Genomic DNA, 13,829 nt, shown 5'->3' with positions numbered 1-13,829 from the left:
ACTATGAAGGCTTCACTTTCTCAATCTCACTCTTTGCTAGAAGCATGGTGACCCTCCGGTTAAAGTACCACAGTCACCCCTCTGAGCAGCATTTTGGTCCTCTGGGATTATCGTGGCTTTAAAACAATTTCCGGCACAACTTTTTGTCTTTTTTCTCTCTCAAAAGTACATTATCAGCACCAATAGTTCAGTTTTCACGTGGATGAGAGCCATGTAGGAGCTTGGGTACTAAGTATCAGCAGGATATGGAACTGTAGGAGCAGTCATTAACAACTGTCTTCACGTTGCACTTGCCTTATCATTCAGCAGTTCTCAGAAATTGACTGTTTTTCCTCCAAACATGACTTCTACAAAACTTTATCCAATTTTAAATAATAAATTGGACTTTTAACAATTTATCTTGTAGCAAGCTAGGCAAACATATGCTCTTCAAGCTAGAGTCAAAAAGATAAATTAAGTAAATGATTTCTGTAAATATAAAAGCAAGAGGAATGCTGCTACATTTTAAACTACAACTTAACTAATTCAGACCACAATCTCAGGTAGTACTCAAAAAGACCACAGTAGAGATATTAACAACTCAAGATGTTGATTGCCCTGCTCTTCAATTACAACAGCTAATGTTTCCTTCCTGGCCAGCAGCTCTGCTTTAAATATTAATGATGTTTCCCTCAATTAGTTAAATCCTGCATGATCATTAATTATAGAAGATAAATAGGAAAAGCATAATGCATGCACTCTACAGACTCACTAAATACACCACTGAATTCATAGTGCACAATACAAAAAAAAGGATGCCAGCTGTTCTGACAGGTTTCTATTAGGCAGCTGGTCTCAAATACAGATTTTTTAATATACAAATTACCATTGGCAGTGACAATGGAAACCAGCATGAACATTTGAAATAGCAAGTCAACCCACAAATAACACTATGCCCTAAAAAGTGTCTCAAAGACCAATAAAAGACAATGTTAGAAATCTTTTATCCTTTGAGATACCCACCTCAAATGCTGTATAGTAGATTCATTTAAGCTGATGACTTCTGCCCACAGCACAGGGGTGGGAGGGGGTGACTTATGCTGCCACCTGTGATTTGAAAACGCCTCTATAACTGGCCAAGTGAATGAGGATAGGAGTTTATGCTTTTAACCCCTGCATGTATAGGGTCTTGCAGGCAAGGGTTGAACAGCAGGGCTTGTATCTTTTACAAGAAACATTCAAGTATCTACTCAATTGTATCAAGTTCACCCTTGGTTTTAATATATGCATTCCATTCCCATCACATAGTGCCTCAAATTCAGTCATTGCTGCTTGAGAAACAAGTAATAACAATTTAAATAACATACCAGTGCCTGTACCTGTCTGGATAAAAAAAGATGAGTTATCAGAGGATCAGTAGCTGTGAAACTTTGTAATACCTGTCAGCATTTTAAAAGCTTCCAGGATGCTAAGACCATGCAGGTGGGGATTTGAATAGACAAGCGCTTTATAAATGTTGACCATCACCTAGCATTGAGCTTTGCATGCTTTATAATACGGTGTGCTAAATGGGGCTTCCTGATATCTCAGGAACTTGGGCTGATTTTTAATTATCACAACAATGTTTAAAATACAGCAATAAATTGTTTAGGTTTCAGCTTTGAAACAGGACGACTATTTTATCACAATTACTTGTGATAAAATTCACAGCAGCCAAGCATTCCAATGTCTTCTAGCTTAGTCACAGAGAGAAGAAAAACCCCAGAAAATAGATGTTACAATTGACCAAATGTAATTTTTACTATCTATATAGAACAGGTAAAAGAAACTACAGCTTCAATGAGGATCTTATTCGTGGTTACTTTGATCCAAAGCAAACTAAGCATTTGACTTATGCCAAAATAATTCGAAATCAAAACACCTCACTGCAGAAGCATTATTTTTCATTCTGTTCAACGTACATGTACATAGCGTACCATGCACATAGATCCCTGAAAGCTGCCACCCAGGTTGATAGGGTTGTTAAGACAACAGTGTGCTAGCTTTTGCTAGTCGGGATTGAATTTCGGAGTCCCAAGCTCATGCTTCAACTGCACAAAACTCTAGTGCAGCTGCACTTGGAGTATTGCATACAGTTCTGGTCACATTATAGGAAGGGCATGGAAGCTTTGGAAAGGGTTCAGAAGAGATTTACTAGCATGTTCCCTGGTATGAAGGAAAGGTCTTACAAGGAAAGGCTGAGGGAACGGAGGCCATTTTCGTTAGAGAGGAGGTCGAGAGGTGACTCAATTGAAATACAAGATAACCAGAGGGTTAGATAGGGCGGACTGGGAGAGCCTTCCTCCTCAAATGGCAATGGCTAGCACGAAGGGGCATCGCTTTAAATTGAGGGATGAGTGATACAGGACAGATGTCAGAGGTAGCTTCTCTACTCAGTAGTAGGGGTGTGGAATGGCCTGCCCACAACAACAGTAGACTCGCCAACATTAAGGCCATTTAACTGCTCATTGGATAGACATATGGATGAAAATTGAATAGTGTAGATGGGCTTCAGGTTGGTTTCACAGGTCGGCACAGCGGTTAGCACTGCTGCCTCACATCGCCAGAGACCCGGGTTCAATTCCCGCCTCAGGCGACGGTCTGTGTGGAGTTTGTACATTCTCCCCGTGTCTGTGTGGGTTTCCTCCAGGTGCGCCGGTTTCCTCCCACAGTCCAAAAATGTGCAAGTTAGGTGAATTGGCCATGTTAAATTGCCTGCAGTGTTAGGTGAAGGGGTAAATGCAGGGGACTGGGAGGGTTGCGCTTCGGCGGGTCGGTGTGGACTTGTTGGGCGAAAGGCCTGTTTCCACACTAAGTAATCTAATTTTTTAAAAATGCCAAAGTGCTGTAATGTTCTATGCTCTATGTTCTAATATGGATTGAGATTGAGATTATTCAAATGATAAACTAGCAAGTGATTTAATGGGAGTTTAGATTGTTTACTTTGAGCTCAATTCAAAATTATTATAATTTTGTTTTAAAATAAAAGAAGTAGAATTGATTAGCCAAAAAAAGAGAGTTTGCTTTCTGGAACTGAGTGACAACAAACAGACCATTCACAAAAGAACCACCACCATTGTTTCAGTGGAGAAGTCCCCAACTGAATAGTACAGGAAACTCCCTCCAAACAGAGATTCTGGTAAGCCCCAATTATAGAACTTGCACTTGGAAAAGAACCAAGGGCACAAGTCAGATTACTCATTCAGAAAAATTCTATAGGATCCTATTCAAATTAGCCTCATATTTTTACCTCTATTAGATGACACCAAATAGCAGTCCTGGCATGAGTTCCCAATTTAACCATTTTAGTATACACATACCTTTCCTCACTGCTTCAGCAGATTTAGAGTTTTTCATTAACTTTTCCAACCCAAAATTACACAGTATATTTTAATAGAGGCAAATGGCTGAAAAAGCCAATATTTTCTAGTCTTTCCAATTGGAAGATAAGATCATGGCTTTTTGCAGCACTTCCTAGTCTTGAATGCCCACTTTGTTTCATTGACCAAAAGAGATAATGTGCTCACTTTAAACCCTATTTTAGGGAATTGCACAGGAACAAAAACTTAGTTCCTTTTGTGACTTTGAATTATCTGACCAAGATTTTGGTGATCTGGCTTTCATGAATGGCCCTAAGGCACAAAAGAGGGGCAGACAAGAGGTTTCAGGAGGGAATACAACAGCTTAGAATCTTGGCAACTGAAGGATCGGGCCCCAGTAATTAAGATTGTGAATCTGCAGCAGTTCAAATTTGGAGGAATGCTCACATTCAAGAGGGTTGCACTATTGATTTATATTGCTAGTCCCTCTCCTCATTAAGAAAGAAAACAAGAATCAGACCGCAAAAAGGTGTTGTTAAACAAAAAACCAGAATAGTTCAGGGAGAGTGTGGTGGCGTACCCCAAATCCAGCAAAGTCTTGCATGGAGTAAAACTCATGGGCAATGAAAGATGGGCCAGCCAGGATTGTGTGGAAGAACTTAGGTTTCATTTAGGATAACAGCCAAGAGTGGAGTTGGGCAATGTTTGGAACATGGAAATAGGCGGAAGTGGTAATAGCATGGATGGTTAGTTGAAAATGCACCAAGTCAAATGTGACACCTAAATTCAAAACACTCAGTCTCAACATCTACCAGGGAGATAGGTGGAAATGGTTGCTTGGAATAAAAGCTTAAGCCAGGGACGGAATATAATGGCTTGGCTGTTGCTAATATTTAGCTAGAGGGAACTGCTGTCTGATATCTAATGCAGGGTTTGCAAACTTGACATTGACAATTCGATGGAAATTGAAAAGCAGTGATGAAATGGAGTTGGGAGGTTTTCACTACAGATTTGGAATAGGATGCTGTTTCACACAATATCAACATCAGTAAGTGGTAATATGTAGATGAGAAATAGTTCAGAGTCATGGAGAGATCCACAGTGGGCACCAGCAGAAATTGTGCAGAAAGGAGATGCCACCGCATATGATTCACTGGTTAATCAAGTGCTACCTCATTCAGTAGTGGTTAAATGGCACAAGGATGAGAAAGTTGTGCCAGGGGTGAGATTTCCTCAAGGGTAGCAGTCACAATTATGTGAAGTGAGGGGGTGGGGAGAATCACTCCAGGTGATTCTCTAGGAATTGATAGATAAAAGAGAAGCAAAGTGAGTGCAGTTTCATTCAGTTGGGTGATCGTCATTAATATAGTTAATCTTGACAAAGGTTGCAGATATGTTGAGAGGGATGAGGATACATTTGCTTAGTGTGTCATCTGTGCCTTTACAGTAATATTTTAAGATTTGGTTTCATTCTTATGAGACGTGGGCATTGTTAGCAGGCAGAATCAATGCCATTCCATCATCCAGAAGACAGTGAAGAAGTCCATTTGTGTACACAGTGCTGTTAAGGAGATCGGTCTAGGGTTTTGATCCAAAAATCTGATTGAACAACAATGCTGCAAGTCAGAATTTATTGGAAGAGGGAGGGTGAGGACTGTAAATATATTAAATGTTTTCTGAAAATCCAAGAACAAAGATCTACACAATAAAAAAGGTTCTTGTGCAAAATAGGAACTCATGATTTCAGACTAACGTACAGGACGGGAAGATTAGTTGGCTGCCAGAAAACAGCAAGGACAAATGGCTTGGTGTTAAATTGGCAGCTTGTAACGAGAGGTCCCTCGGGGGATCCATACTGAGCACTCAACTTTTTACGATTGAGATCAACGACTTGCAAAAAGAAAGTGAAGGCATGGCTGCTACTTGACAGGTGACAGAAATACAGGTTTGATCCTCTCTGCATCAGTCTGCACCCTTGTTAAGTGAAAGGCCAAATATCTGAGCCATGGAATATAATAATGGGAAAATGTGAAGTTGATTGCTATGGAATGAAATGGCAAAGTATTACTTAAAAATGGAGAACGACTTCTAAATTTCAAAGTGCAGCTGGATCCAAGTGTTCTAATGCACGAGTCAGAAAAGGTTAGCAATACAGGCAGCACGTAATCAGAAAAGATAATAAAGGATGACATTCCATTAAAAGAGGAATTGAACATAACATAATTACTTCTATGTTGGAAAGATCATAACTGCGTTTTGGAGGCTCTCAGAATCCTTACAGAGCAGAAAGCAGCCATGTGGCCCATCTGCACTGGAGGTGGGATCCTTAAGTAACTCATTCATTTGAAGTATCAATCGAATAAACAGCCTCTGAACACCTCCAACGCATTTAAATCTACCCTTAAGACCAAATGTGCACACAGCATTAAAAATGTTGTCTCAATGCCCATTACAACTCAAAACATAGAATTTCTTTCATAATAAAAAGGCTACCAGCCCACTAATCTTCCACATTATACACTGTACCACATACTAACCTTGCAATTGATGTACTAGAGCACGACCACTATGCCATGAAATCCTCTTATAAAACATTTTTAAAAGACAGAAGCAGATAATTTTGTTAGGGAAGTGGATCACAGAATTGGGAAGGTGGAATGGAGAACACAAACAGACCAGCCATAACCTTTTCAAATGGCGCAGCAACCTTGAATCACCAAATGTGCAGTTCCTACTCCTAATTTAGATGTTTGTATAACGCATAGCATGGAGAGAACTTGCAGATTGTGGCGTTCTGCTGCAAATGTACTTCAAGGTGGTGAAGTTTGTAGATTCAGAAGGCTCAAAAACAAAGACTTGGCCACTTGTTGCAGTGCACCCTATGGATGGTGTATATTGCTGTTACATAGAACATAGCACAGTACAGACCAGGCCCTTCAGCCCGATATCATGCCGACCTTCTATCCTACTGTAAGATCATACTAACATACGATCATTTTACTATCATCCATGTGCCTCAGAGAGTTGCTTAAATGTCTCTAATGTATCTGACTCTACCACACTGCATTACACACACACACACACACACACACACACACACACACACACACACCTCTGCATAAAGAACCTGCCTCTGACATCTCCCTCCAATCACCTTAAAGTTATGCTCCCTTGTGATAGCCATTTCTGCCAAGGGGAAAAGTTTCTGGCTATCCAGTCTATTCCTCTTATTTTGTATATCTCTACCAGGTCACCTCTCATCCTTCTTCGCTCCAACGACAAAAGCCCTAGTTCCCTCAACCTTTCTTCATACAACCTGCCCTCCAGTCCAGGAAGCCTTCTGGTAAATCTCCTCTGCACACTCAAAGCTTCCATATCCTTCCTATATGGAGATGACCAGAACTGAACCTCACGGCACTTAAACTCAATTCCCCTACTAATGAAAACCAAACACACCATACACCTTCTTAACAACCTTACCAACTTGGGTGGCAGCTTTCTGGGATCTATGTGAACTCCAAGATCCTTCTGTTCCTCCACACTGCAAGAATCCTGCCTTTAACCCTGTAATCTGAATTCAACTTCAGCTTTACAAAATTAATCACTTAACATTTTTCCAGGTTGAACTCCACCTGCCACTTGAGCCCAACTCTGCAGCCTGTCGGTATCCCGTTGCAACCTACATCAGCCCTAATACACATCACCCACAACTCCACCAACCTTTGTATCATCGACAAACTTACTAAGCCACACTTTCACTTCCTCAGTCATTTACAAAAATCACAAAGAGCAAAGGTCCTAGAACAGATCCCTGCAGAACACCACTGGTCACCAAGCTCCAGGTTGAATACTTTTCAGTCAATTCTGTATCCAGACAGGCAAATTTCCCTGTATGCCATGCCTCCTTACTTTCTCAATGAGCCAACCACGGGGAACCTTATCAAACACCTTGCTAAATCCACATACACCACTCTACCTTCAATGTGTTTTGTTACATCGTCAATGTGAATTCAATAAAGGCTTGCGAGGCATGACCTTTCAAAGCCATGCTGATTATCTCTCATCAAACTATACTATTCCCAAAAAATCAAACCCTGTCTCTCAGGATCCTTGCCAAAACATTGCCCACCACCATAAAGCTGACAGGTATGGAACTCCCAGGGCTACCCATATTCCGTTCCTTAAACAAAAGAATAACATTTGCTACCCTCCAATTGCCTACGACTCCAATGGACAGTGTGAACGCAAAGATCATGGTCAAAGGTGCAGCAGTCTCTTCCCTCACTTCCTTTAGTAATTTTGGATATATCCTGTCTGGTACAGGGGACTTGTATATCCTCACGTTTTTCAAAATTTTCAGCATATCCGCCTTCTTAACATCAATCTGTTCAAGCATATCAACCGGTTTCATGCTGTCCTTACAAATGGCAAGGCCCCTCTCACGAGTGAATAATGAAGCAAAGTGTTCACTAAGGACTTCCCCTACCACCTCAGACTCCAGGCACAAGTTCGCTCCACTGATTGACCCTATCACCACTCTGGCCATCCTCTTATTCCTCACAATTATAGAACGCCTTAGGATTTTCCTTAATCCTATCCGCCAAAGCTTTCTCATGCCTCTTTCTAGCTTTAAGTCCATTCTTCGGTTTCTTCCTGGCTACCTTGTAACCCTCGACAAAAGGGAGGACTGCAGATGCTGGAGATTAGAGTCAAGATTAGTGTGGTGCTGGAAGACCACAAATCAGGCAGCATCCGAGGAGCAGGAAGGAATTCCTTCATTCCGGATGAAGGGCTTTCGCCTAAAACGTCGATTTTCTTGCTCCTCGGATGCTGCCTGACCTGCTGTGCTTTTCCAGCACCACTCTTACCTTGTAACTCTAGAGCCCGTCTGTTCCTTGCTTCGTCAACCTTAAGTAGGCTTCCTTCTTCCTCTTGACTAGACATTCCACACTTCTGGTCATCCAAAGTTCCTTTACCCAACCATTCCTTTCTTGCATCAGTGGGACAAACCTATACAGCACTCACACCAAGTGCTCCCAAAACAATCCCCACATTTGTCGTGCATTTCCCAAAGAACATCTGTTCCCAAATTATGCTCCATAGTTACTGCCTAATAGCATTGTAATTCCCCTCCCTCAAATACCATACCGTCTGCTCCTATCCCTCTCCATGAAGATAGTAAAAGTCAGGTAATTGTGATCATCACCGAAGTATTCTCCCACCCCGAGATCTGGCACCTGATCCAGTCTGTTGCCAACCAAATCTAATATGGCCTCCTCTCTTGTCGCCCTATCTACATATTAAGTCAGGAATCCTTCCTGGGCTGATAAAATCTGCTCCATTCAAACTATGTGCACTAAGACGGTTCCAATTAATATTAGGGAAGTTGAAGTCACCCATGACAACAACCCTGTTACTTCTGCACTTTTCCAAAGTCTACTTCCTCCATGTCTCTGTTGCAACTGGGTGGCTATAGAAAATTCCCAGTAAAGAGGCTGCTCCTTTCCGGTTTCTGACTTCCACCCATACTGACTCAGTAGACAAACCCTCTAACACCTCCCTTTCTGCAGCTGTGATACTATCCCTGATTAGCAATGCCATTCCCTTTAGCACTTCAACTATTTTAAAAGGTCATGTGTTCCCTCTATAATCAGTTTCCTATTTGGCAATACAAAACCAATATTCTTGTTCTGTAGTATCTGTTAAGAACTCATCCCTGATCTAATCAAGTCCCATTATGTTTTTCCTGATCTGATTAATTCCAGTTTAACCCTTTTATGTGGGCTTCCAATGAATCCCACAGCAATAAAATTCCTTTTCTTTTCACTAAGGAAAACTGTGCAATTGGCTCCTTTATGATTTACTGACTTTATTTCAATGTGATAGAGCTGCATGCTAAAATGAAGAAAAATCTAAGAGAGTTAAAAAAGAGGGGAACAGTTCACCCCTCCTCACCTGGTCAAAACACTGCTACGAGCAGGGGGCCTTTTGCCATTAGGACATGAGTTGCATCAATGTTGAAAGGAAAGAATATTTAAGGACAGGGATCCAATTAAGGGGTTGCTTTTTGCTGAATGGTGTTCAGCTTCAAGTGCTGAGCAGAGTCATGAGCCTAGATCAAAATTTTAAGTGTTCAAACTAGCCGACTGGTGCATACAGATAAGCACAGATAAGCAGTGAGAATAAACAAACATCTCATATCAAGATGTAGATATGCATAAATCCTATATAAGTAATAACTGGGAACACAAAAAAGAGACGAACACAGAAAAATAAAACAATTACAACCAACATATAGATACATAGGAACCAAACATTCTACCTGCAATACTGAAAACAGTAACGTGCTGCATACAGAACAACAAATGACAATGTCTATCTGAACCAGTCACACAGTCAGCTAGTCATTTGCTGTATTCACTCATGACATGGGCATTGCTGGCTGGCCAGCATGTTTTGCCATCTGTAGGTGCCCTTGATAAGGTGATGGTCAGCTACCTTCTTGATCCACTAAAGTCAATGCGCTGTGGGTTGATTCACAAGGCCCTTAGGGAGGAAATTTTAGATTTTTGACCCAGCAACAGTGAAGGAATGGCAATATAATCCCAAGTCAGGATGGTGAATGGCTCAGAAGTAAATTTACTGGGGTGGTGGTGTTCCCATGTATTTGCTGTCCTTCCAGATGAAGTGGTTATGGCTTTGAAGAGGCGCTGTTGAAGGATATTCTGTGAATTTCTATAGCGCATCTTGCAGATAGCAGACACTGTTACTACCGAATAGCGATGGTGGAAGGAATAGAAGCTGGTGGATGTGGTGCCAATCAAGTGAAGTGCTTTGATCTGCATACTGTCAAGCTTGTGTTGTTGGAGCTGCACCCATCCAAGCTAGTGGGAAGTATTCCATCATTTGTACCTTGTAGACAGTGGTGACCAGGCTTTGGGGAATCAGATGAGGAGTTACTTGCCACAGTATTCCTAGCTTCTGACCTGCTCTTGTAACAATTACGTTTATGTGGCAAGTCTCGTTCAGTTTCTGGTTAATGGTAACCAGAAGGATGCCGATAGTGGAGATTCAGTGACGGCAACACCACTGAATGTCAAGGAGCGGGTGGTTACATTGTCTCTTAGTGGAGATGGTCGTGGCATGGCATTTGTGTGGCATGAATGTTACTTGTCAGCCCAAGCCTAGATATTCTTCAGCTCTTGTTGCATTTTAACATAGACTCGTTCAGTACCTGAGGAATCATGAATGGTGAACATTGCACAATCAGCAGCGAACATTCCCACTTCTGAACTTATGATGGACATTAGGTCATTGACTAAAGCAGTTGAAGATGCTTGGACCTATGTCACTAGCTTGAGGAACCTTAGAGAGATGTCCTGAAGCAGAGATGTCTGACCTCAAAAAAACCACAACCATCTTCGTATGTGTTAGGTAAGACTCCAACCAGAGAGTCTGCCCCTGCTTTACTACTTTACGGATTCCAGCTTTACTGGGACTCCTTGATGCCACACTCAGTCAAATGCAACCTTGATATTAACGCCATCACTCTCATCTTACCCCTGGAATTCAGCTCTTTTGTCTATGCTTGAAACACTGCTGTCACATGATCAGGATCAGACTGACTCTAGCAGAACTCAAACTGGAAGTCATTGTACAGGTTATTGCTGAGCAGGTAGTGCTCACTGTTGATGACCCCTTCTATCAATTTACTGATCATTGTGCGTACTGATGGGGCAGTAATTGGATGGGTTGGATTTGTCCTGCTTTGAATGTACACGATTGTCAAGTAGATGGAGTTTTGTAATTGTACTAGAAGATTCTTGCATTGTCAATAATACAATAGTTGGCCCCAAAATTAGCAACCCTGATTGGTAATGTTGAGGCGGCCTTGTGATGCAGTGAATATTGTGTCTGCTCCCAAGCCAGAACTTCTGCATTAGAGTTGGAAACTTGACAGTCAAGGGAGGCACTTACATAACGCTAGCAAAGAGAATTATCAACTGGCACAAGTCACTTAGAAGCAGAGCAGGACAGATTCCTAGTCATCCAGTTGAAGCCTCTGTCATCTATCAATAGCTCTAAACCATAATATGCAAGAACATGCTGCCACAGCACTTCAAAAAGGTCTTGCATAATCTGTCAAAATGGAGGGCATCATGACAAGCAAAAGCAGAGGTTTTTCCAACCATTTATTCTGAATCTCAAGTGACACGCCAAAATTGCAAAAAACACAATTAGTAGAGTATGTAAATGCATTGATTATTTTGATGCTGAACCAGAGCACCAGGAAAATTATCATTCTCCATATGTTGCAGAAATTAGGAAGAACAAACAGCATTTATTTTCATTTGTCATTTCCAAAACAGCAAGTGAACAAGGTAATGATCAAGAGACAGGCAGTCAGCATCATCAGGAGCAGATAAGGAAAGGATCTCTTAGCAAATGGGCACAGACAGATTCATTAAAGCTGATTGGAAATGATTCTTATAGAGAAAGGCACTAGCTGTCTGGGACGTTTCTAGTAAACGGTTATGGCCTTTTCTGGCTTTATTTTTATGTAGTCCATAAATGGACGGCAAAATTCGTTAACATATATAGTAACATACTCACTACGTGAATAAATAATTAAAATTTCATTATGATTCAGGTGACGAGTCAAGGCTGCAGTACATGGGAGCTCCTGAAAACATGTCTGCTCTAAGTGCCTAAAGTTTAAGAAGCTTCTGCTCAGTTTGAGATGGAAAATAAACTACAGACACTGACAAGGTACCAAGATTCTTTATTCCAAAAGAATCTCACCACTTCGGTTGGGGACTTTTGATTTCTTCAATGATCAGGGATAAACAGGTGTGACTGAATGAAAGGCAGTAAAAAGGTCCCTAAAGGGCAATAGAGTCAGCCTTTGCAGTTGTCCAATAGATGAGATTCCCTCAGCCTTTTTGGTTGAGGGCAGTGGTTGCAGCATCATGATACAGGAAGGAATTTAGGAGTAGCATGGTGAAAGGGACTGACATTCTTCTCTGCAATGAGGTAGTTTCCAAATGGTTGCCCAGTGCTCAAGTTCAAGACATGTTCTCTTAAAATAGTAATGTCGGCAACCAGGGTCAGAGAATGGCAGGAAGAGGAATAGCTAAAATAACAGATGAATATATCAAGGGTAGAGGTTACAAAGAGAACAAGAGACAAAACTAAAGTCTCTTTATCAGATGCATGTATCATCCAGAACAAACTAGCTAATAGTGTATGAAGTAGGGGTGTACGATCTGATAACCATTGTTTCAGGAAACATGAATTTGGTCCCAAATATCCTGGGGTATTTGAAATTTAGCACAAATATGAAGCTCAATAAAGTTGGAGGTTGAGCACAGTTAATCAAAGTTGATAACTTGAGCAACAAATATAAATTTGACTCAGTAGATAAGGATGCAGAATCAGTTTGGATGGATGAGAGAAATAGTAGAGCACATAAGTCACTACTTGTCTACAAAGAACTTAAAAGGTAATGAAAAAGAATGTCAAAATATTCAAGGAATGTAGAGTGCCTGTGATAATGAAGGGATGACAACAATTATAGTTGATTTTAACCTACATATAAAATCAGATTAATAGTAGTAGCGTGGATGAGAAATTCATAGGATGGTTTCCAAGATGGTTCCTCAGAGCAGCAAGCAGATGAAACTGAGCAGGAAACAGATTATATTAGACCCAGTGTTGCACCATGTGACTGGATTAATAATGACCTCAATTTAGGCACCCCTAGGAAACAGCAACCACAACATGATTGATGATTACATGCAGTTCAAAAGGGAAAACGACTGGTTTAAGGATCAGGGTCATCAACCAGGATTCTCAGAACCCATGACCAGTGATACACAAATTCCAAGGTTAACAATCATACTTGTTAGCAAGTGATTGCTGATGACAATTTTAAATATAAACAGAGACTCTGTTGACATTAAAGCTGAGCTAGCTGAAATGAACAGGGATACTATGCTTGGGGATGGACTAACAGTGGCAACACTTGAGGGAACATTTCATAAGGGTTAGAATAAGTGTATCACTACTGTTGGAAAAAAATTGCAGGAGGGGAAGTCCACAATTACTTAGAATATATGTTTAATGGATTGGCTAAGAGTATGGAGGGAGAGGGGGAAAGAAAGAAAGAGATGGCAACAAGGTGAACAGACATGGTCATAGTTGTGGTAATAGCAGATGGAACACATGGTAGGCTAGGAGAGAAAAGGGTTAAATGCATCTGCTTTTGCTCTAAAGGTAGATGGGATAATACTGAGTGCGCACGTGACTTAGACAATGATGTAATAGCACGAGGAGTACATGAGGGACAGGATGGCAGAGACCGAGAAAGATCAATATTTTGTTTATAGATAGTTAAAAGCCTCTAATGTCAGGCACAAGCAGTGGTCTGGAATCCTAACTTATCTTGCTTGCAGAGAATAAAAAAGCTATACTCTGGAAGGGAGAGTATTG

General features: G+C 41.0%; 1 protein-coding gene across 3 annotated transcripts in view; it reads right to left on the bottom strand.

Annotated features, from left to right (window-relative positions):
- Window positions 1-13,829, bottom strand: part of oxsr1b (oxidative stress responsive kinase 1b) — a 178,743-nt gene that overhangs the window by 118,597 nt on the left and 46,317 nt on the right. The window lies entirely within an intron of this gene.

This window comes from Chiloscyllium punctatum, chromosome 5, assembly GCF_047496795.1.
Source record: "Chiloscyllium punctatum isolate Juve2018m chromosome 5, sChiPun1.3, whole genome shotgun sequence".
NCBI classification, from domain to species: Eukaryota; Metazoa; Chordata; class Chondrichthyes; order Orectolobiformes; family Hemiscylliidae; genus Chiloscyllium; species Chiloscyllium punctatum.
This window is presented reverse-complemented; position numbering and strand designations above follow the sequence as displayed.